Source organism: Coturnix japonica, chromosome 27 (assembly GCF_054131305.1).
Source record: "Coturnix japonica strain WE chromosome 27, WE-NBRP24, whole genome shotgun sequence".
In the NCBI taxonomy this organism is placed as follows: domain Eukaryota; kingdom Metazoa; phylum Chordata; class Aves; order Galliformes; family Phasianidae; genus Coturnix; species Coturnix japonica.
The window spans coordinates 7,887,824-7,911,546 of record NC_140689.1 but is presented as its reverse complement, the minus strand read 5'-3'; the positions used below and the strand labels follow the sequence as shown (position 1 = coordinate 7,911,546).

Genomic DNA, 23,723 nt, shown 5'->3' with positions numbered 1-23,723 from the left:
AGTCTGAATCCTCGGGAGCAGTCATTGCCCTGCACAATGCAGAATGTGCAGGCAGGTGGGTAGGAAGGCTGTTAGTGTACAAAGATTTGTCTTCGTGCATTTTCATCCTGTGAGGACTGTTCAAAAGCTGCTCTTGTTTAAGGCAATTGCAGAGATTATCATTGATGAAGAGTGATTTAACAGTTCCTAGGTGCCATACATTCACTGTGCTGGCAATCCGGGCTCTCCAACAGCCTCCCCAAGGGTGGGCCTACAGCTGGTAAGGACATGCTTAGAGGCGGCATTTTTTCTGACTACTAACTTGAAAAAGTGGTGAACTACTCCTTGGTGTGAGCAAAGGAGGGACATCAGAGAGTGAGGGTGGCTGCAAGACCCCTCCCAGTGCCACGCTGGCCCCTCTGCCCCAACAGCTGTGTGAGGCCTCACCTGTGGCCTTTACCCACCCCTGCCCAGGCCCTGTTTCAGCCCTTCTGAGGTCTGCACCAAAGGATAGCTGCTACAGATCATGCAGGTATGTGTATGTATGCTGTTTTGGTGGGTACCTAGCTCTGTTTAACACAAGTTTGGTTGGCAAAAGATGTCTGGGTGCCTCCTCTCTCCTGCTCCACCATGCAAGACTTGCGCTATGCAGGACACATGGCTGGAACTTGCCTGCTTGATGTACTAAAGCTAGCCAAGTCTCTGTTGTGTCAGCTTTACAAGTCAAGAGGAGCTCCACCTGAGGCTTTCTTTTCCTTTCTCTGGCCAAGATATCTCAGCCCTGGAGCTGCCAGCTGGGGTGTGGGTGGTAGCCAGTGTGCAGGACTCCACCAGAGCTCGCTGCTTGCTTTTCCCAATGTTAGCAGGGTGAGCTGAAGAGTTTGAAAGGAAAGAGGATAACTTCCTCAGTTGGAAACTAGGGGTGTTGGTAACTCTGGGAGTCCTTTCTAGCCTTGTATTTCCCATCCCCTTCCCCTGTGGGAAACCTGAAGGAGCAGAAGTAATCTACTTCCCGCTGCTTAGCTGTATTTATTTTCCACTGCCTGCCCCTCGGCCTGCAGCACCACTAATATTCCCAAAGCACCTGAAGTCATTTATTTTCTACCTCTGCCTATGGCAGTGGTATTGCACCCTAGAAGGTTTTTCTTGAAGCCTTCTGGGCTTTGTTGGGTGCGCTCTAGGCATGTGAGAAAATAAATGGGCATAGAAGCAGTATGTGTTAAATCCACAGCGGGTGTCTAGACTGCCAAGGCTTGTATATGTTTTCACTTTTAATAAGTGTACATAGATATATTACTAAGTATCTAGTAGACAAACATACTCTAGATGCTGGAAACTTGCTGCTCCTGTGGTCCTCACAGGAGCAGTTTGAACAGCATCATCTTCCCTTTATAAACACTGTAACATTTCTCTAAGAACTTAGATTACTTTTTATGCTCTCCATTTAATTAGGAAAATCTCTGCTTGTTTTACAAGCTTTTCTGGGTCATCCAAAGCCCTGTGTGAGAAAAGATGCTTGGATGTTGCTGGGGTTGTGCAGGTCTCCCTGCTCTGAACTGAGCTATGCATGCATAGACCAAGGTTCAGCATTTTGGTTAAGAGGAAAGGAGCCAGTCAGCTGCTTTTTCAAAGAATGATGAGGTTTAGAGTGATTAAATGTCTACAAGCTTCTAAGGTAACAAGGCTTCAATTCTTCTGTGATTATAAATGGCTGAGAGTCAAAATGGGACTATTTATTTCCATGAGTGACTGCGTAGGAAGTGCCTAGTTCATGCTGTGAATAACTTGTGTTTTTCCTCTTCTTCATTCCCTCGGCTTCTGATGGTCTCTTGCAGACGAACTTAGACACATTTCTATTAGCTGTCCCCAGCTGGTGTCACTGGCATCTCCTAGATCTACACCAGCAGTTTTTTGGCCTCAGTCATTAAAAAATACATGAGTAAAAATACAAGTCACTGGCTCCAAGGTGGACATAGTGAGCTAGGCTGCTTTCCCCAGTATCTAGCCAGTCTGCATCTAATGGTGAGCCTGCAACCAATAAAGTCCTGAGGAAGGCACATAAGATGTAAAGCCTTTCCCCTCTTATTTCCCTTGGACTGTTTTTCCCATCTTTCCTCATGTGTTTTGCTAGCAGAAGCACCTGTTGTTTGTCAGACAGCTACTTAAGACTTAGGCTGGAACAGGCACATGATACAGTCAAAACTTTTGTAATTTGAACTCCTATGTAACTTTCCTACTTACCACAGGGGAGATAAATCCTCTTACCCACCTGTCAGGTAGGCCCAACAGAGCAGCTGGAAAGAAGAAAACAAGCTGTGCATGACCATCCAATCCCTGCTGACCATTGCGGGTGTTGCTGGGAGCATGCTTTGCTTTCTCCTGTGTAGGAGATATTACCTGGAGCTTTACCTCTGGGGTCTTCCTAGGCACTCTGGTGCTGAAAAGTCCATTCTGCTCAGCAAAGTCATCAGAGGTGAAAAAAGCAGTTTGAGCAATTGATAGAGCTTAAAGTTACAGATGAAAAGGGAACTTCTCAACAAAGGCTTCAACTTTTTCTATAATGTTGCTGCCCCCAGGCTTGCTCTGCTGATGACTCTCTGTTGGCCTGTGCTCCTTGGGGTCATAGGAAAACTGCTTTGTCTGTTGAAGATGGGGGTGGAGGATGAGAAAATAATAAGTTGGTCTTTCTTTTTTCTTATTTTTTTCCTCTCTGGAACTGAAAAACATGCAGTTTTAGAAGACATTATGTCAGTCTGTTCCTGCTACGGAGCAAGATTAGTGTTGTATACAAATGGAGATGTTAGGAGAAAAATGTAATGCAAAACAATGTCTTGTTCCCATGCAAGCTAGAGTGGCTGCATAATAAATACAAGGCATCCAGTCTGTGTTTAACATGCTTTTTTGAAGCCATGAAAAAACCTTCAGTAAAAGTCTCCTAAAAAGCTGTGAAATGAAAAAGTAGCAGCTGATTCTTACAAATGTTTCTTCCTGGAGGTTTATGTTTATCTTCAGTATTTTTGTTTAGGATTGTTTGACCCTCACACAGCCCTGTGCAGAGGGCATATATAAAATCAGAACAGCTCCATTTTGAAACACGTGGGGTGGCTTCTGAGCTCACTGGCTCTGCTGTAACTAACACTGCAGCACCTCTCTATCTCTCTCTTAAAACTGAGACATCAAAAATGTTTTCTCCAGCCTCCTCCTCCTGGCCACACTTCACCAACATGTACCTTGCAGAAGATGAGGGATAGCAATCCATGAACTTTACGGCTTCAGTGCTGGGGTTGTTCCTGGGCCAGCTGCTCCTCTGGGTCCTGCTGATGGTCAAGGTATGCATCTCTGGAAAAAGCTGGCTTCTGAAGCAAGAGGTATAGCATTGAGACCTATTTGAGATCAGTTCAAGTGCACTGATGAGCTGCAAAGCAATAAGGCATCCAGTAGGAACACGTAAGGTGGTATTTCAGCACTTGCCAAGGAAGGGCATTTATCTGCTATTAAGTCAGCACCCATCAGGTTAACAACTAATTGAAACCAAAGGGACCGCTCACGGTGTAATATACCAGGCAACGTGAATAATGATAATACTATTTGGCCCTCAGTTAGTCATCTACAGTTTCCTTCTAGAGCTAGAGAGCTCTGGCTGTATCTCCTGCTGCTGCATGTGGGCTCTGTGTGGATTAATTTGTGCCTCTGAAGAGGGGTGACTGCTGCTCATGTCTGCAGGTGTTTGGCCCAATCTTACCCCTTCCATTTAAGAACTGAAAAATCAGTTATTTTTTTCTTCCTCCTTTACCACAAACTATCTGGGTTCTCTCAAGTGTCTCAAATAAATCTTTCTGATTTCTCTTTGTGCCTGCTAAATTATGGCATCTTTACTGCAGGATAACAAGCCTGGCTGCCTCCCAGCTGGTTTCTTTGCTGGTTGCCCAGCTGTTAGCCTGACCAGAAAGGTGACATGGATGTCTGTCACAACGCAGGGTTTGCCTTTTCTTTCACATTACTTATGTTGCTGTAAGTATACTTGATGAGGTTCAAACACATGAAGTCTGTGGGAATGAAAATTCCTTGTTATTGCCCATTAACATCTATGCAGGGAGACTGGTACTCAACAGTACCAGTGGATGGGGATTTTTTTTTCTTACTGCTGGGCTTGTTTCTTTTTGTAATATATCTTCCTGGAAACTGATTTTGGTTCTCCCGTTGCTGTCTCTGAACTTTAACAAGTAGACAGACTACTGTGATGGCTGCTGCTGCTGAACAATATTGGATGAGCAGACAGGGTTAGTGCTAAGTTTTGGAACACACTCAGCATGTGCCCCTTGAAGTCTGGATTCTTTCCTGGGACTTGAGGTCCTTCTGTGGACTGCTGCTGTGGCATTGCCTCTGCTCATTAGATTTGATACTTCTGTAAGTATAGAAAGGTGGCTTACTGTTAATAAGCTTCTCTGTTAATCTCAAGCGTGTCCCCTTACTGTGTAAAAGCTCCTTGCAAACATAGACTCCGAATCTCATCTTGGCTGTGCTTCTTCGTTTCTGTTTGTGCCATGCATTGCAGTAACGTATCATTTTCTGAATCCTGCCAGGAAGAATGTCTGCTATTCTTCATAGTCTTCTTTATAAGATGGCTTCTGTAGTGTTAGTCCTTGCCTGCTCTGGGAAACAAATACTTTGCTGACAGTGTTTTCACTGATACATCTTGCTGTACTATTTTTGAAAGCTTGTCTCGTCTTTGCACTTGGGCAATTCTCCCTTTAGAAAATGTGACAATGAAACCCATGTGGCACCTTTTGTTTTCGCCATAGCTGCTGATGAGTCATTGGTAGGAGACGCTCTCAATGAATTTTAAGTTTGCACAGCACCAAATGAAAGTACTTATTTGGACACTTCCAGTCGATGTTGTGCTCAAGCACAATAGCAGCAATTAACTTGAATGTGATTATTGTGAGGTCTGGTTTTGATCCCACCAAAGATGTCCTCAAACACATCCTGCACTGTGAGCTACCAGATCTGAGGGTGGGAGGGCAAAGCACAAGGATGTGTATTTTGGCCACTTCTGAAAACAGAAGCATCTGGATGTAGATTCTGTCTAAAGGTCTCACCCTGCAAAAATGTCAGCCATCATAGTACCAGATTAGATCTTCACTTAGCTCCAGTATGTTTATCAAACTGCAAGGTTTTGCTTCCCCCATCCCCTGCTTCTGCAGTCTAAAGCTGCTGAGGAGTTTCATAAGAATATGTAGCTGTAGTTCCTGTAAATGGGTGAGAAAAATGAACTGCCAACAGTCGTATACTTTATCAATTAGCAGACTGGAGCTGGAAAAAAGAATTATGCCCACCTGTCCTCAACAGTTTCCTGTTTACTGGATTTATTGAGCCCATTCATCTTGACTGAAACATACATCTGGATATGCAGGACTGCTGCTTAATATGTGTGAAGCGGGGGATTTAAAAATCAATCATATTGAGGAGCAACTATTTTCAGTCCTTCACTCTTTCACATTTCTGCCTTTTCATTGTGTTCTCCAAGCTGTGAAAGCTTTTAATTTCAGTGTGTTTGACTGACACCCCAGAGGATGTGACTCATGAGTTAAGGGATGGACAGGAAGTGTTCAGTGGTTTCTCAGTAGGGATACATCTGTCCTGAGGCAATTCTCCTTTTTAAGTGGCAGGGGGCTTTAGTGGGAAGAAAGGAGGTTTTGACTAGGAATTATAAAGGGTATCTAGTAGAGGCTTCTAAGAAAAATGCTCACATAAATTCTTTTAATTCTGTGCTAATAGGGACTTGTCAGTGAGCATCCAAAGGTAAAGTTTGGCCAAGTTTGATCAGCACAGAGAGCAGAAAAGGATGTGGCAGCCCAGAGTGCCTTCTTTCCCCAAGTTTCTCTGGTTGGAAGAGCCACTTCTCTGGTCTTGACAAGAGGTCTAGAAAGAAAAAGACAGATTCTGCCTACACTAGAAATAAAGCTATGCAATATGCCTACATTCTGACACAGAGCTCCTTGGGCAGTTTTCTGTGGGCAATTTCTTATTCTTTCCTTGCTTCCTTATGCTGTTCTCTTTGTCATGGTGTCAAGATGTCCTGTGGATTTTATGACTTGAATTAGCTCATGCTAAGTAATTTACCTGAATGTTAACTATATAATAACACAAGGGGGGGTTCAGGTTGGATATCAGGAAAAGGCTTCAGCCATGGGGAGGCTGGGCACTGGAACAGGCTCCCCAGGTCAGTGGTCATGGCTCCAGACTGCCAGAGTCTTAAAAAGGTCTATTGGTCAGTTTAATCCTACAGCCTAAGCTGACTAGAACAAGATATGTTGCAACTATAATGAGTCTATTTATTTCAGTGTATTCTTATTTATTTATCTTTCTGTTCCATGGGTTCAAACTCAGCTATAGCCCTAATCTATTTTATATATGGTTTTCCCTGGTTTCAAAGTTTTGGTTCAGACCCCTAGGAAAGTGCAGAGAGTTTCTCCAGACAGAAATCCGTTCAGCTTTCTGATGTGTCATGGAAAGACTTTTTTTGGGTGCTCATATGTGGAGCCAGTGAAGCGTTTTGAAGCGTCCCTCACCTGCAGACCACTCTTCTGACTGCTTTGTGAGGGAGACGCTGGGTAAGGGATCTGTGAAAAGTAAAGCAGCTTGAAGCTTTTCTTGTGATCTTGCCAAGCGGGATAAATGGCTTCCCCATTTAAACAGGTCAGCCTCTAGGAGGTTTCTTTTCCAATTGGCTGCTGTGTTAGGGCACTCTGGGAAGACATTCTGTGATGTCTCGGAAAAGTTCAGAAAATGCATATAATGTTTCTCAGTCTTAAATTCTTTCATTACCATTGAAGGAACTTCTGGGATTTTGCTTTTTTATTAAAGAAGACTACGGGTGTGTAGGAATCAAACTTCATAAGCTTATGAACTTGAAGCAAATGAACGCATTTCCTCCAGTTTCCTATGGCTCTAATCTCAATAGGCTTTGATAATATAAGAACAGGGAAAGGACAGCTTGTGGTGATGGACAGTTTAATCTCACCTGCCTGCTGTGAAATACACTGGTCGATCTAGAGAACTGCAAAGTATAAATTGCCTTTTTAATACTGATAAACAATAAAGGGGTAAACAAAAACTTAAGGAAATATTACATCCTAATTGTAGTTATCTGCTGGGATCAACAAATCTGGTTCATCCCACAGCTTCTGCTGTTTATTGAGTCTCTCAGCCCCACAGTAATTATTTCCTTAGCCCTTAGTTTGTTTGTGCTGTAACAATGGCTTGAGGATGAGAAATTCTGTCCATGTTTATTATGCAACCAAAGCAGCTGACCAGCTAAGTATCTGTCTGATTTTTTTTTATCAAGGAGTTTGTAAGCAAACTTATAATCTAAATGATGCCCTGATGTAATGTAAAGAAAGGGAGGTGATGGATAATCCTCTACCCCTCTCCATCCCATTCCTTACAAGTCAATAAGCTGCATTCCGTGCTACTTCAGGCTGTTTGCATGGAAAAGAGGTAAAGAGGGAATAGACTGAAATTATGTAACTTGTTTAATCGTAGAATTATAGGGCTGGCAGCAATGCTTCAAGTCTCCCTCACACCCAGCCTTTACTTGTGCCCTCGGAAGAAGCAGGATCCTTTCAGAAACTCCGAGCTGAGTCTCGCCTCTCTATCACAAGGCAGAGATGGATCTTACCAGATTTTCAGGCTGATCTGATGAAAGAGAGATGGAAAAATGCTACATCCTGTCAGTTTACAATCAGGCAGCCTCCAGGTGCCACAGCTTGGGAGTACAAACACCATGAAGAGCATCTGTTTGAGAAGATCTAACGCAGGGAAAGAGAATGAAATTGAGACTGGGCAGAATATCAGAGCAATGTTTCACAGCAGTGAGGACTACTGAGTATGACTGGGAAAACAGCAGAAATGATCTTAAGAGTGGGGTGATAACTATGAACCAACCCATGCACACTGCCCTGTAAAGGAGGAGGAGCTTGTTATCTGCCTGGTGGGGAAACTGTACATCAATTGGTTGTTTGCAGTCTAATGAAGGATCCAAGTGTGCTGCCCAAAGGTGGACATTTTCACTGATTTATGCCAGAGGAAGACTCCTGGTAGCACTTCAGCTCAGTCTGATTTCAGTGTGTTGCACTCATGTCTTATTCTAGTGAATTAGGCCAGAGTAGAGTCCTTTGTTAACATAGGGTGGTCAATTGTATTTTGCCTGTAAAGCTTTATTTTTTATGCCTTTTTCTCCTTTTGCTTCAGGATCCCAAGTCCCGAAGCATTTAGAAGAGCAGGCTCAGTTAGAAGCACTGTAAGGGCGGTGGAGATGTGTGGCTGCTTACAACTGTCATGGACAGATGTCATGGGAGCTCAGCATTTTGAACAAGAGACAGGCAGAGCTGTGCTGTCATGTCTAAGGAATATGATCCCCGTAAGAGGAATGATATCTGCTATCCTGTAGGGCATCATGTTGATGGGTGATGTTAGCCTCTGAACTGCTTTTCATGACACTTGAGTGGGTCACTGGTAGCTCCCCAAAGAATTAACTGCTGTGGTGAGGTGGGAAAAGATGTCTGACCTTGGATAGCTGGCCTTTGTGCCTCAAGCACAGCAGCTGGTGCCCTCCCTCTGCAATTGTTTTGTGGGAGTCTGGGAGGGCGGACAGGCAGGTATGGAGACATCCCTTTCACAGAGTAGAAAGGGGCTTGTCTGGCTGTGCTTGTATGCTTGAAACGTGGAATGAACTTAAATATCCCCTTTAACTTTCTTAGAAGAAATCCCATTTGCATGTTACACCATTATTAGCAGAGACAATGGGACAAACACTGGTATCCTGTTAATTATGGGCATGCTAATGATATATACTTCTGCAGTCAAATAGCTCTGTAATTCTATTTCCTGTCTTAATTTTGTGCTTTGCTGTTTGAAATGTTAATGAAGCCAGAATTCTAAAAGGTCATCCTCTGAATATATCGGCTTTTTTATTTTTTATTTTTTTATTTTTAATTTTGTTTCAGAACAATTTAAATGAGGTTTTGTTCTTAATGTTGCTAACAATGTTAACTTTTCTGTTTAATTAATGAAGGTGTAGGAATATGCCTTGGCCCTGGTCAGCGAGCTAAATGAGAACAGCTCTGTGTTCTTCTCTAAACCATTCCCTGCCATTTTCTGCCCTGATATGTGTCCTGTTGCCTTGTTTCCCCCAGCAGCCCCTGCCTCTTTCTCTTCAAAGATGACATGGAAGAATAGTTAAAGGAAAAAAGAAAAAGAAAAAACAAGAACAAAAAAAAACCAACAGAAAAGTGCAAATTTAGCAGAACTGAGCATTGCATTTTCCACGAGGCCATTTATCATCCTCAGAAAGTTTAGGTTCTTCACAAATAATAAAGCAAAGAACTGGTAATTGCAGTTTTCGGCTAATTGGCAGAACTGTGTCATGCAAAAAGGAGAATTTCTACACTGCCTTTGCTGACGATACTTGAAGGTTGTTTTAAACTTTCTACTAAATTAAGTGATCGTTTCTTGTCCAGGTTCAATGTTAATCCAACAGGTGGGGTTTTCATTTGTTTTTAATACTCTTAGATGACGGGGAAGTGGCAAGTGTAAGACGTTGTTTCCACCAACTCGATTTGTGTGATAAAGCTCTCCAGGTCTGTTGTATGCACCTTCATATTGTAAGCTAGGTTCTGCTTTCTTTTTCACTGGAAAGCAAATGGAAGCTCTGGGTTATTTGGTGCTTTTGTACATGACCATACAGCTTTTTGGTGCCCTAAATACCTCTCATGCAGCCAAAGCTTCTCAGTGGTTAGAAAATGCAGGAGCCGTTTGTCTGGCTTTTTTCAGTCTGAACTGCTGACAGTTTCCAGCTTTAGGAAGCTCTCACCTGGCTCCCAGTGTTTAAGTCTCTGATACAGTGGGGCTGAAAAGGAACTGGCCAGGGGGAGGATATGCAGGTATTTGTTTCTAATGAATTAATCGAAACTGGATCAGAAGGGAGTGGTGGAATTTTTAGCTAGCTAATCTATCAGCTGTACTTGCATGTACCTACAAATCTGTGCATGAGAGGCAAGCCAAGAGCTTCTGCAGTAAACTTGCTATTTTTCACATATTTAGATAGCGTGATCATCCTGCATGTGGAGGGCAAATGTGTGAGTGGAATTTTACCTGCTTCTAATATAATCAACAGAGAGTTTGCTTACTTCTCTCATACAACGTGAAGGTGACTTTGGTCTACCTCTTACATTTCTCACTTTACAACTGAGATTGTCAGTGTCTTTTAGCTTCACTGCTTAGGGCTGGATAGTTCCTCAAATATTATTTTACAGCAAGTGTTTCCACCTACAGCGCTGAATTTGCATGTTAGAGCACTTCAAGGGCAGCTTCCCAGCCTACAGACCCTGCTGTTCAGGTAGATAGAGGACAGTTAATCAAGTGTCTGAATGGAGTTCAGCAAGCTTTGCACAGGTATTCCTGGTGTGTCTCAGTGTCAAAATGGGGCAGTATTTACCCTGTGGTGAACAACCCTGGATGCAGATATAACAGCTGCTTGGGGAGGAGTCTGTGGCATTTGTAGCTCAAGAACACCCACTAGCTTAAAACCAGGGTTGTGGCCACATAAACTTCTAATCTAACACAACTGGAGAGACTATAAGCCTCTTAAACCAGCTTTTCCTGGTTTGTGGACATCACTTGTCCATCAGCCGTGGTAGTAGAACTGCCCCAAAACTGGGGAGGAGAACCATGCTACTGGTTAATGTCTCCTGCAACACTGCTGTTCTGGGGGGTGAGGCAGTTCGATTATCTGAATGCTTACTACACTGATATTGCCAACTTTTCTTTTTTTCCTCCACTATTATAGATCTAATCATAAAGTCCAGCTTGTACCCAAAGCACTAGCACATCCATCAAGACGCTTTATGTTCTCTAGGGCTTTTTATTTTTATTTATTTATTTTAAATAAAGACTGTATATTTGGCATTATATAAGAAATCAGTTTTGAGAGAAGATTGATGTTTTCAGCAGATTTTGGTATTTTATGATATTTACAAAGCCCAGAGAAGTGCAGAGGGAGAAAAATATGACTAACTTTTCTTGAGTACTCCAAATAGTTAAATTGAAGTGAAGCTCTTTGTTGTTCCCCAGCAAAACAAAAACAAAAGTCTCTTTTGTTTTGTGTGGTAATTATGGATTTTCATGAGCACTCCCTGGTAATCAGGTTTAATGACACCAAACCCAAATCACATTATAGTCATTTTCCAAGGCTGTGTTGGAGACATGCCACATTAACCCAAAAGAACAAAGCTTTCGACGACAAGAAGAGTAAGAAGACAAAGGGAAGCAGCAAAGAAGTAAGATTTTTCTTACCTGTGACTGTACCCTTTGCACAATGGGATGCTGCACTAGAGGAATAAGCACTGATAAAAATATTGGAGAAATAATGTTGTCCTTGGATATCTTGGGAATCTAAGGGATAAACTTGTGTAAGGATTTACTCTTAATTTTATCTTCTTTACTATCATGTCTATTTGATTAAGCTAATAAAAAAACCGTGCTGCAGGTTGCATTATGTTATTTTAATATGCTCTTTTTCTTCTTGCTTGCTAACCCTGACTTAGCTCAGTTGTCGAGTGCCAAGGGTTATGGGTTAGACTGTTCTGTGAGCTCATGAGCTGCAGAAAAAGGTTGGGGCTTGGTGGGTTGGAGGAACTTTCTATAGGAAACTAATGGGGGAATCTCATGTCTGCTGTGATGAGTAATGCTTTAGCAGATGCGCATGAAATGATGGAAATAGATCAACTGTACCACCACATTGAGCACTGAAAATAATTTTGGAAAGCCTGTCTATCCAGGCTATCCAAATAAAAACTTGATAGGAATTTCATTGCTGAGCTGAGGAGGGGATGTGGTCAAGAAGTAGGTAACTTAAAATTCATACAGGGAGCATGCTTTAACATAAATGCATGTTTTGAGTTCTGGTAAGATATGAAGTGTGCACACTGGCACACTTGTATCCATTTTTCTATTATGTCATATGCACTTATTAGTGAAAACCTCCATGTAATTTTTAATATGTGCTGAGTGAGTAAGATAACTCTCAGTGTGAATTTTCCTGCACTATAACTTTTGCTTTCTGGCTTCCACAAAGCACCGTAAGGACTTCATCTGTAATTAGTGAGTTGTTCGCATTGCTGTAAAGTGGTAACCTGCTGTAGCTATTGTCTTCTTGGCTGTACACAACTTTCAAAAATATGGTCTAGGATGTCATTATTCTTTTCTTTGTGGTTCAGAAAAGGAATCCATTTTCTTTGATAAAAGACCCATTGATCTTTGTGATCTATAAATCATTCTTTCAAAAGAAGCCCTTTGAAATATCAATTCAAGGTATTCTCACAGAATATAACTTTATAGCTTTTTCTAGTGATGGAAGATAATCCTTGCGCCTATCAAAAAGGAAAATCCATACTATTTTTCATTGAATTTTGTGACTTTAGTTGAAGCTTTCTGAAGGCCCAACATTACCATCTCTAGCCTTGTATACCATATGAAGTCAAAGCCTTTGTGTCAAAACAGCATTTCCTTACCTCCAGCAGAGCTTGAGATAATTGAATTAAAAACAGGACTGTACGAAACAGCACTCCTTGCAGCACTGCAAAGGCTTAGCACCTTTCATGAGGAACACTTGTGCTGTGTGTGATTTCTTTCTATTTCTATTTTATTTTATTTTATTTTATTTTATTTTATTTTATTTTATTTTATTTTATTTTATTTTATTTTATTTTATTTTATTTTATTTTATTTTATTTTATTTTATTGTCTTTTAAGGAACTGGTTTTCCATTACTGTAAACTGCTTTAGGAGCCCTGATAAACTCTCTCCATAGGATGCGTTTCTTAGATGCCAGCTTGAAAGTGTCTTACATCCAGTGGAAATACCTGATCTTGCATAAACCTCTCCTGGACAAATCTGCCTCTACCAAGGCTACAGGCCAGGGTCTGCTAAGACTGTCGTATTTGGTGAAACAACTGGAGGGGAGGTGGTGAGTGAGTGGTGTCATCATGCTCTCACACCAGCTGTCAGTCCTGTAGCTATCAAGTTTTTTGGCATAAGGGTGCATTCATGTTTCTCCTTATGCAATAAAGGACTGAGACTTTTCTTTGTATAATCTGAAAACCATGGCCACATCTTCAAGGAAAGCACAATGTACGATAACAATGCTGGCTCTATTGCTAGTGGAGGCTAGAGAGCGGGCCTGGGGTGGCTGCCTTTCAGTGCTATAAGTAATGAGCAGTCCTTAAGTGAACAGTTTAGAATTCCTCAGAGACGTTCAGAAACCTGCTGCACAAACCAAGGAATAAACGCAATGCAGCTCTTTTACATAAATAATCCTTTCTGCTTCTAATCTTCTGATTTATTCCCGTGGTGGCATATTGTTTGCGGTGTTTATCTCAAGGGATTGCTATTGATCTCTATTGAAGTGCTGAGGAAATGCATTTATCTGCATGAACCTGTGTCACTGTAGAGGCGCTCTGTGTCTGAGTGTACAGTTCTCCTCTTCGTGGTGATCACGCCTTATCTTTATTTCTCTTTTCCCTCCTCAGTTTATCTTTTGGGTGGCTGGCGCAGAGCAGTGGAATGCTTGGTGTGGTTTGTGAAACTGATTTAGGAAGTCAGCAGTGCTTCTAGTCCAGATCTTACCTCTTCAGTCTGTGACCTGCCTGTGGATATAATGTGATTTGGTTTGGTTTTTTTTTAATAACTTTCTCACAGAGACATCTATACTTCAAGCATGTTCAGTGAAATTGGGGCACTCAGTAGAGGAGGGGAGAAGATGGTAGTGAGGAAATACTACCCAAACTGCATCCTTATTGAAGCTAAATAGGGTATTCCCAAAGGTTGAGAAAAGGACCAAGATCTGAAAGTAGCTGGAGTGCCATGCAGAAGGGGGAGGATTTTGTAGCAAATGTGTCCCTCTGTCTGTATTCTCCTCTGAGAATGTGAGGTCTGAAGGATTCTTCAAAGAGCAGAGCCTTCATCACAGGGTTGTCTCGTCTAAAACTGCAGAATAGAGTGAGATACCTCTTAGGTCTGGTCCTCAAATGAGAAGATTAAAGAGAAAACCACACTTCTATTTTTGTTCATTTGTCCTTCAACATTAGAAACAAGGCAAATGTTAGATTTCTGTTAATTTTTTTTTTTTCCTGTTATTTTTTTTTTTTTAACCTGGCTTGTATTATAGGAAATGTCAAGGTAACTGACCAAAGCTTTGGTATCATTCCTATGGGTTTTCCTGCCCCTTGAAAAAGGCAACTGAGCAGTTTTTGTGAGACCTAACATCCTGAAGATCCAGATCCAGAGCAATCAGATATGTCTTTGCCCCATTGCACAGGCTGTCACAGCAGCTGGCTTCAGGGCCTTAGGCAAAAAAATCTCCTTGGTCTTCAGCAGGATGCTGTGGAAGGAGTCTGAACTCAGATGAGTTCCTTAAAATCACCCGTAGAGTTCTCCTTCACATTTCTGTAAGGAGTTCAGATGCCATTTCACTGTCTTCCTTGGGATAAGTCAGCTTTGCTGTGGAAATCAGTGAGGCAGGCCATATCCTTGCTAGTTGTTCTGCAGAACCAACCTGCTTGTTCCTGTTGGCTGGGTGAATGGGATTTTGGAAAGATGCTTTATGTCTTTGAAGTATTTTTCTGGTTAAATATTGTTAATCGTCAGAACTATTCAGTTCTTAAGGTAATTTGTGGGTTTCTTTTTTTCTTTCTTTTTTATTTTTTATTTTCTTTAAATCCATTAAAGGCATGAAATGGAAAAAATTCTTTGGTTCAAGATTATTCAATGTAATTAGAACAGTGTCACTCATCTTAGTAAAATCCTCTATAAAAGTGTTTGTTTTTTTTTCCTGCTCTCATTAAAACTTAAATCCATGATACATAGGAAAAGATACAAGTTATTGTTCATTTACTCTGTACCTCGCCATATAATATATTCCTAGAAATAGGAGGCTCTTGGTTTTAGTTTTATAAGTTGAATGCAGCTACTGCTACTATAGGTTGCTGCATGTATGGGAGGCCTGGAAGTGCTTTCTGCTGGTATCGGATTAACTACCTCTGTAATGTATGAAATCCTCATGTAAAGGATGGCTGTGCAAGAAGTGTGGCTGGGATGTGAAATATGGATTCACTGGACACCATTAGGCAAGGCAAGCTGCAACGTTATTATCTGCTTGTAGATTGTCTTTAATACCGGAATACATGTTGAGCATCCTTCTGGCCATCAACCAGATGCTGATTGTGACTTGTTGATTTCTCGATTCCAGCTTCAGCCATGACATTCCAGGCTATGAGGAATAAGTTACTCTTACTACCAGTGCTCGGGATGATAAAGAAACTGTTATTGTTTTTTTTCTTCTCTGCTTTTGTCTTTAATTTGATTGCATAAAACCTTATTTTTCATTTTCTATTTTGTTCCTGTAGATCTCATGGTTCAGTGGAAAAGAAATCATGGGATGCTGCTTCCTTCTGCAAGCTCATCACTTTAAATTTTGATCATTCGAGTTAGTATTATTTCAAGGACTGTTCATTAATTAGGATTTGGATTGCCAAATGTGACATTGTGCCTTGTGTAATCATGTATCAACATATCAATGACTGTGCTGTTCAGCAAACTCTAATAGCCATTTTGGGCAGATAAAAATTACAATAGAAATTAAAAGCAGATTTAAGTAGTTTTATGCTTATGCTTTATGCTTATGGCTGCATATATCTAAATTTTCCAAGTGTTTCATTTGATTATTCTGGACTCATCTATTATTATTGAAAGATTTTTTCCCCCCTTTTCTATGCTTCTCATGACTTTTTTTTTTTTTTTTTTTTAAGTGTCACAATTTGTTCCTCTCTCTGTGTGATGAAGAGACCTCCTCCTAGTTTTCTTCACAAAAGTTTGGCTTGCTCTCCACTTGAATCCTAGGAATGAATTTCATTTGTAGCCTGAAGATCCATAATCATTCTTTGTCTACATAGCTCACACCCTGTCAGAGGCTGCTGTTTCTAACAAATTGCTGAATACCTGCAGTGTTTTGCCTTCTTTCTGTTTGTAATGATTGTGTAACAGCTTCCACCATTCCCTAAGTGCTATTACTGTAGTCTGTTCTCAGTTTGCTGTGCTCAGTCTTGCACTTCAGCAAGCCTTTGATATTTCCAGTTGTCCCATGTGAAGTCTCCAACAGGCCTGATTTTACCTACCAAATACCCATTTTCCTTGGCTTTGTGAGTTACCACTCATCTGACAGTCTCTTAGATGGAACTCTATCCCTGTTCCTTAGTGAGGTTGGTGCACCTGGCTGGATTGCCAAAGAAGTTTAAAATGAAACTATTATTTGGAGACATTTCTCCCGCTGTGCCATAAACTGAGTGAGCCCATGAGAGGTTATTAACAACAGGCAGTCATGGAAAAGTCTGTTTCGCAGGACACAAATAAGTTCTATGAAATATAGTCCAGTACATTATTATTACTGTGGAGCAAAGGAATCAGGTTTTATTTGTATGATCTGGAAGCTTTGGTTTTTGGCTGGATAGAATGACTGGAAGATACTGGGAGAAGCTAAATACCAGTAATAAACACTCTTCTTTAGTGCTTCGAGCTTGTATTATATTTTTCTGTATGTTTGTCGGTTTGATATGATTGTCATAACTCAAATCCATTTGTTCTTAGGTGTTTAGGAACTGCTGTGAGCAGCTACAAGTATCATCCATTTATTTGCTCTCCTACAGGAAGATGTGTAAGAATACGAAGTTGCCTGAAAGAGACCTTTCCTGAAGTACTGATTTTGGTTCTCACTCTACAATGTGACAAAGCCACCTTCCTAAGACCTTCATCTACAGGTAATATAACATCAGCTGAGTCCATGGTGCTGCTGTTAGATGCAGCCAAATTGAAAATGTATCATAACTAACAATGCACATTGTACATCAGCATACTGAATACTGAATATGACACAGTCTGTAGCTTGGGATCTCTGGATTCCACAGGTTGGAGTATTGGGCACCATCACAGGTTGTTTACTCACCTGTATGTAATGTATGCTCACTATTTAGCAAATATGATAAATCTGGTATCAAGTTCAATGATATGGTTGGTTGAGGGAATCAGGCTCAAAGAAGAAGAAATGGTATCAAAACCAGCTGTAATTCTGAAGTGCTTTTGGGGTCCTACAGTTGATAGTTTCTGAAGTGCCCAAGCAGCAGGTTGTTTTTGTTTACTTTAAAGCTTGTTGCCTTCTGATTATTTTCTTTCTCTGGTCACTTTTTCTTAAAGGGAAATAATCTGAGTACCAGGTTTACCCACTGTATTTGTTTGTGCGTAGCTTCTTTGCCTTGTTCATGTTTTTGCTTGAGGGGAATGTTGTCTTTGGACTGACTAGGTACTTAGATATTTCTCCTATGTTAGACAAAATATTGTATCCTTTACAGGGTGGGGAGTGCTACCATTTAAGACGATGGAATCAGTCTGTTCCAAAACTGTTTTATATGCATTAGGATCAAGTTAAAGAAGTTTTTTTTTCTGTTGCTATGACCAAACTGTTTCGGTAGCTTTGGACCATTTGCATCCTCATCTTTGTATATTGTCATTCTGAAGTCAGTGTTTTCTACTGCAACACTGGAGCTTTTACAGATTTTGTATTGAGAAACTCTTCCTCAGTCTGGGAACGTATTTCTTGTACAGTCCAAATTATATTCACAAATAACTTGCCTTTGTGCGAGCCCCTACCACCTCCGTGCCTCAGCATGCACCGTACTTTTACAGGATGAATACATTAAAATGCTTAGGCATTCACGGCTGACATTTGTTCTGTTTAATTGAAATAATTTCATCACCTTCTAAACTAAGCTTTTATGACACATCAAAACTTTGGAACATTCTCTTTTCAATTATTTATAAGCCTTACAATATATTTCTAAATTTCTAGTTTAGTTGTCTCAAATCATGTTTTTATGTTTTCTCATAACAGCCTGCTCTTCATCTTAAGAATGCTGTCTAACCTCTAGCTTTCTAGAAAATGTGTCTCCTATGAGCTGTAGGATGAATACACAACACAATCCACTCCATTAAAATGCACACACCATAACAATGCTAAGCTTTTGATGCAAGAGTGCTTTCAAGAAACCCGTGTTTCTTTGTGCTATAACATGTCCATTGCTGAAAGTGGTCTAGTACCTAGAGCTGCCTAAATGAAGATTGTGTTGTAGCTCGACTATATTACAATGACAGTAAATGAAGGACATATTTTGTATTCACTTACCATGTTTTTTTTTCCAATTTACTGAAATCATGGAAGTATTTATGGTTAGGTTACCTTAACTGAATGGTATATAAGCCCACTATATGGTGGTACATCTATTCTAAGAGTCTGTAATTGAATAAAGTAGGAAAACAGGGTAAGAGTTTATTGACAGAAGAGTGGTTCTGTGTTCACAGACTTCTGCACCATCTTGTCTTATTAACTGAAATGTTGTTTCCCTAGCATATAGCTGTTCTATGGTTGTCTTAATCATTTTGCTCTGTAGCCTCTAACAGCACCCTCAATGTGCTATTAGCAGCAGGGTCGTTCTGTAAATGAATAAGACAAAATATCTGTTTTTTTTTCCTTTTTCCGGTGAAATTTCTCTGCCTACACAAGTTCTGTGTCCCTGGGAGCTGCAAGGAGTCAATCTTTGGTTCAGGTTGGGAGGAGTTTTATTTCTTTTTTTTTCTTCCTCCTTTTTAAATGTAGTTCAGCCAGCCACTTGGAAGGTGAAGATAAGATAGCACTGAGGTTGTCTGCAGACTCAAGTCACGAGGACTTGTAGGCTTCTCTCTCTGCTCACAATATAGTGTTGCAGCGGGCACTTCTTGGGATCCATGATGAAGGTGTATATTTGATTCTAGTTTCAGTGCTTTTCTCTTGGTTTCTGAAGCTGTGTTCTTGCTAAGCAGGAAGGTGTTTTTGTAGTGTTAGAATTAGCAATCAGTGTTGGAACTAATACCTTTGCTGTGAGCTGGGCAAGAGCACTTCAGAAACAGCGCGTGGTTGTCATTAAATGCAGTGAAATGCGGCAGTGTCTTCTAAAATATTAACTTCCAGGATTTCCTGTGGAGCTGACTATTTTCTTGATCTTCATGTAAGTGCTCAGAATTAGTGCTCATAAAAAGATTTTAGTACTAATCCTCCTGTAGGTTCCTTTGAAATACAGTGTTAACTTTTTTTTTCTTTACTCCCGTAAAAGTTCTTAATGTGCCTCCTACGCTTCTTTCAGTGAACACACAGCCTCTGATTTATTAATGCACAACGTGTCCCAGAAATCAGTTTAACTGATTCCCATCCATCATTCAGCACCATTTCTTCTATTATGTTACAGTGCGGGTGTCTTTGAAGCCCTATTTTGTATACACTGGGTGATAGTTCCGTCTAACTTTTCTGAAAAAGAGATAGAACTCACCAGTTTTATTATTTATGATTGAAGGGTGCATTAGTAAGAGCAGAGCCAGAAACCTACTTTCCATAAAAATGTTGAATACTGTTTTTCAGAAGCTGCCTTTCATTTATGCTTCTTAAGTTTTAGGAAATAAATTTAATGATCAAGAAAGGACTGACAACACCAGTTCAAACAATGTTTAAGGCCAGGTCTGTGTACAAAAGCAAGGTCTGCAATCATACATTGTGCATTACGAATTAATCTAAACCGGAAATGTTATTTCTTGAAGGCCTGGAGCAAAGACGATATTTATTCCAGGCAAGTACCTTCTGTTCTGCCATGTTGTGTCTGTCCATTGCTCTTAGCTGCCTGTCATCTCTGCTGAATGCAAAATACATTGATTGTCACTTCTGCCCTCTGACATTATTGAAGCCTAAATAGAAGGATGTAGAGCTAGTATTTGTTATGCTACATCAGCCATAACATACTTCCTGTACCAAAACAGTCTCGTAGTCTCTGATGTTCAAAAGTAAGCAATGTCAGGGAAACAAAGTCAAGCCCATCACTTGGGGACTTGTTTTATTAGCCTCCTCTAGCTAAATACTCCCTGACCTACATCTGGAGCTTGTCTGCAATTAGGAAATAACTATGTCTGCTGTGTTGAGCAAATCAGGAGAGAAGCTCTCAAAACAAGTGAGCAGTGGGTTATGCCTAAGCTGGGGATATTTAAGGCAGAATCCTGAAGTTCACATTCAAGCACGGAAAGTGAATGACGTGGTAACTTTCTGGTGCGCAATCCTACACCCTGGTCAGAAAGGTGACTGAAAGCAGCCCTCTGTGGGTTTGCTGATGGAAAAGCTGAGTTACCAGACTTTGATCCATAATCAGCACCATTATTCACTGAGACGGTTGGGATGGCCCATGTTAGAGTCAGGCAGTCTCTAATCTTTAAGTAGGAAGTTTGCAAAGCCTTGGATCAGTTACATTCTGAGTAGGAATAAGCTCTGTTTTTTTTGTGGGGATTGAATATCAGTAAGACTCCACCAGCAGGGCTCCCCTTTGCTCCCACAGTGAGGTGGTGTCCACAGCTCTGTACCTTTTCCCACATTTCATGGTGTCAGTGTGGAGTTTTTAACAATCAGCAGCACTTAAGTTAGCTAAGAGGCAGGCAGTGTGTTGGCACTGCCAAGAATGTCAGCAAGCAGTTTGTGGCCACCCCACATAATTGACACATCAGTGCGTTATTCAGAGTTTGCTCCGTACAAACTGTTAAACAATGAGTTAGGATTGCCAGCAAGGATAGTCAGTTTGGGAGTATGAAAATGTGTGCATCAGCATCTCTAAAATAAGAGAAGAAGAAGCAGCTTTGAGTCTGGGAAAGATTTACAGGTAGGCAGCACCCACTTGCTTTAATTAAGACTGAAAGAGAAGAGCTGAAGGTGACCTGTAGGGGTATAAATGAAGCTGGTGTGTGTAGTAGCAGAATAGGGATTAAAAGACCTGAGGAAGGGAACTGACTATCAGTGTTTGCTAGTGAGGAAGAGGAACCTGCAGCTTTTGGATGAGTACAGAGCTCTTCACTATTCAGTAAGAACCCAAACAGATTGAATGCAGTTTCCTCCTTTCTGGCTAAACAAAGACTGATGGAATATTACAATAAACTTCAGCCTTTTACTGCTTTAGTCAGTATAAAATTATAGAGAACAGGTCAGCCCTGTGAGTGCAGAGGAAATAGGTCAGGGGTAAAGCATATGAACAATAGCATCTCCATTTTCATAAGATATATTATTCCTGTTTTGAGGCAGATTCTGGTCTTTGTGAAGTGCCAGAGGGCATCTGTTGTGAACTCTGGAACAGGTAGATGAATGGTGGCTGAATTTAACTAATATAAGGAAGCCTTCATTAACTAATGAACTGAATAAGTACAAAGAGAAACTGAGCTTGAATAACTCAGCTTCTCCTCTGAAAAGAAGAACAATGGCATGGAAATCAAATAACATACTCCTTACGTGGGAATAAATTTCTGGCCAATCAGTCCTTGATTTGTTTTCCAGGTTGTACCCGTGCTGGCAAGCTTCATTTCTGTCACGGTTTGAACTAAAAATCCACCTGCGTCCGTGACAGGGGGCCGTAGGCCCCGGAGGGGCCCTAGGCCGAAAGGAAAAAAATTAATTAGGAAAAGAAAACAGCGGCAACGATCTAAGGAGGCACACTTATTTACTAAATACTATATCGAAATACAGGATAACACAATATAATACAATATAATTGAAATTGAGCTAACGAATCAAGCAAAATAGGAGAGAGAATGAGTCCCGTAACCGAGAGGCCTACTGTGAATCTAGGCGAACGGCTGAAGGCTCCCACACACTCCCCTGAACGCCAGAACTCGAAAGACGTCAGTCTGTTCTGCGACAGAGTTAATATAGAGTCCAGGTCCCGTGACCTATCGTGTTGTTCCCTGGGAGATGTAGTCTTCTTCTGATAAGTTGCAGATTCAGTAAAATTATTCATGCTTTATATGATGTTATGATGTGGAATACTGATAGCAAAAATTACAAAATTATTAAACCATGACATTCCACCCCTTATTCTACATCATTACATTATGTTTATACATACATACACACTCATATGTATAATTGTGAATAATCAGCAACCTTATTTTTCTCAACAATTTATATTTATTCCATACAAATCCCTAAGTTGAGAACAAAACTCTATAACCTAACCTACTATTTATTAATTTTGAGAAAATGGCAAAACTGCCAGAAAAAGGAAAACATGTCAGCGGTAGAGGGGAAAGGCAGCGCTAGTAGGGCGTCCCCCACATCAAGGTGCACTCATCCTTTCCCAGCCACCACAGCAGATTTCCTTTTGACTTATACTTCTTTCCATGTGTGCTCTACACATGCATGGCCAGTGCAGGATATAGAGTCCAGATGGAAAACTTGCTTACAGAATGCCTAATTAAGGTATATAGAGAAAAGTGTTTCCTTAACATTAATCCACTCTATCTTAAGTCCTATACCTAATTGAACTATTCTGTACCTAATTGAAATATTTTCTGAGACTCTACCTATATATCTACAGGAAAATCATTGGCTGCACTCCCCCAACATCAGATTCCCTTGCGGTACACATTGGACATTCCCATTTTTGTCCATCACCCACCACGTGCACCCAGGTCCCTGGGCAAAGACAGTACCCCGGAGAGGTTTGCCCTTTCCAGACGCTGGAAGGACCCAAACCGTCTTTCCCAACACGCTCTTTATGTGTACTACAGGAACCTTATCTCCCTCCACGGTACGTAGGGAGCTGGATTGGTTAGGACCATTACGATTACTAGATCCTCGAGTGTTGACCAACCAGGTGGCTTCTGCTAAATGGTTCTCCCAATTTTTATACGTTCCGCCACCCATTGCTTTCAACATAGTTTTCAACAACCCATTGAATCGTTCAATCTTACCAGAAGCTGGTGCATGATAGGGAATATGGTAAATCCACTCAATGCCATGATTTTTGGCCCAAGTGGTTACAAGGGAATTTTTAAAATGGGTCCCATTATCTGATTCAATTCTTTCTGGAGTGCCATGCCGCCACAGGATTTGCTTTTCCAACCCTAATATGGTGTTTCGGGCGGTAGCATGGGGTACTGCGTATGTTTCGAGCCACCCAGTGGTTGCCTCCACCATGGTGAGTACATACCGCTTACCATTGCGAGATCGTGGCAAGGTGATATAATCAACCTGCCATGCCTCTCCATATTTATACTTTTGCCATCGCCCTTCCCCCCAAAGAGGTTTCATCCTCTTGGCTTGTTTAATTATGGCGCATGTTTCACAATCATGAATAACCTGAGCAATAGCGTCCATAGTTAAGTCCACCCCTCGGTCTCTGGCCCACTTATATGTTGCATCCCTTCCTTGATGACCTGAAGTTTCATGGGCCCACCGAGCTAGGAATAATTCACCCTTGTTCTGCCAGTCCAAGTCTATTTGAGCCACCTCAATTTTGGCAGCTCGATCAACCTGATGGTTATTTTTATGTTCTTCAGTAGCCTTACTTTTAGGCACATGAGCATCTACATGGCGCACCTTTACAACAATGTTCCTTATTCGGGCAGCAATGTCTTTCCACAGTTCAGCAGCCCAAACAGGTTTACCCTTTCGTTGCCAATTATCATCTTCCCACTGTTGCAACCACCCCCATAAGGCATTTGCCACCATCCATGAATCAGTATAAAGATGAAGCATTGGCCACCTCTCCCGTTCAGCCACATCTAAAGCCAGCTGAACAGCC

General features: G+C 41.1%; 1 long non-coding RNA gene across 1 annotated transcript; it reads left to right on the top strand.

The window, feature by feature from the left end:
* The first annotated feature begins 264 nt into the window (after nucleotides 1-264).
* LOC146756493 (uncharacterized) lies at nucleotides 265-21,505 on the top strand. Its single transcript, XR_014937450.1, has 3 exons — nucleotides 265-511; nucleotides 16,740-16,850; nucleotides 21,476-21,505. It is a non-coding gene; the product is annotated as an uncharacterized LOC146756493 (long non-coding RNA).
* Nucleotides 21,506-23,723: the final 2,218 nt, after the last annotated feature.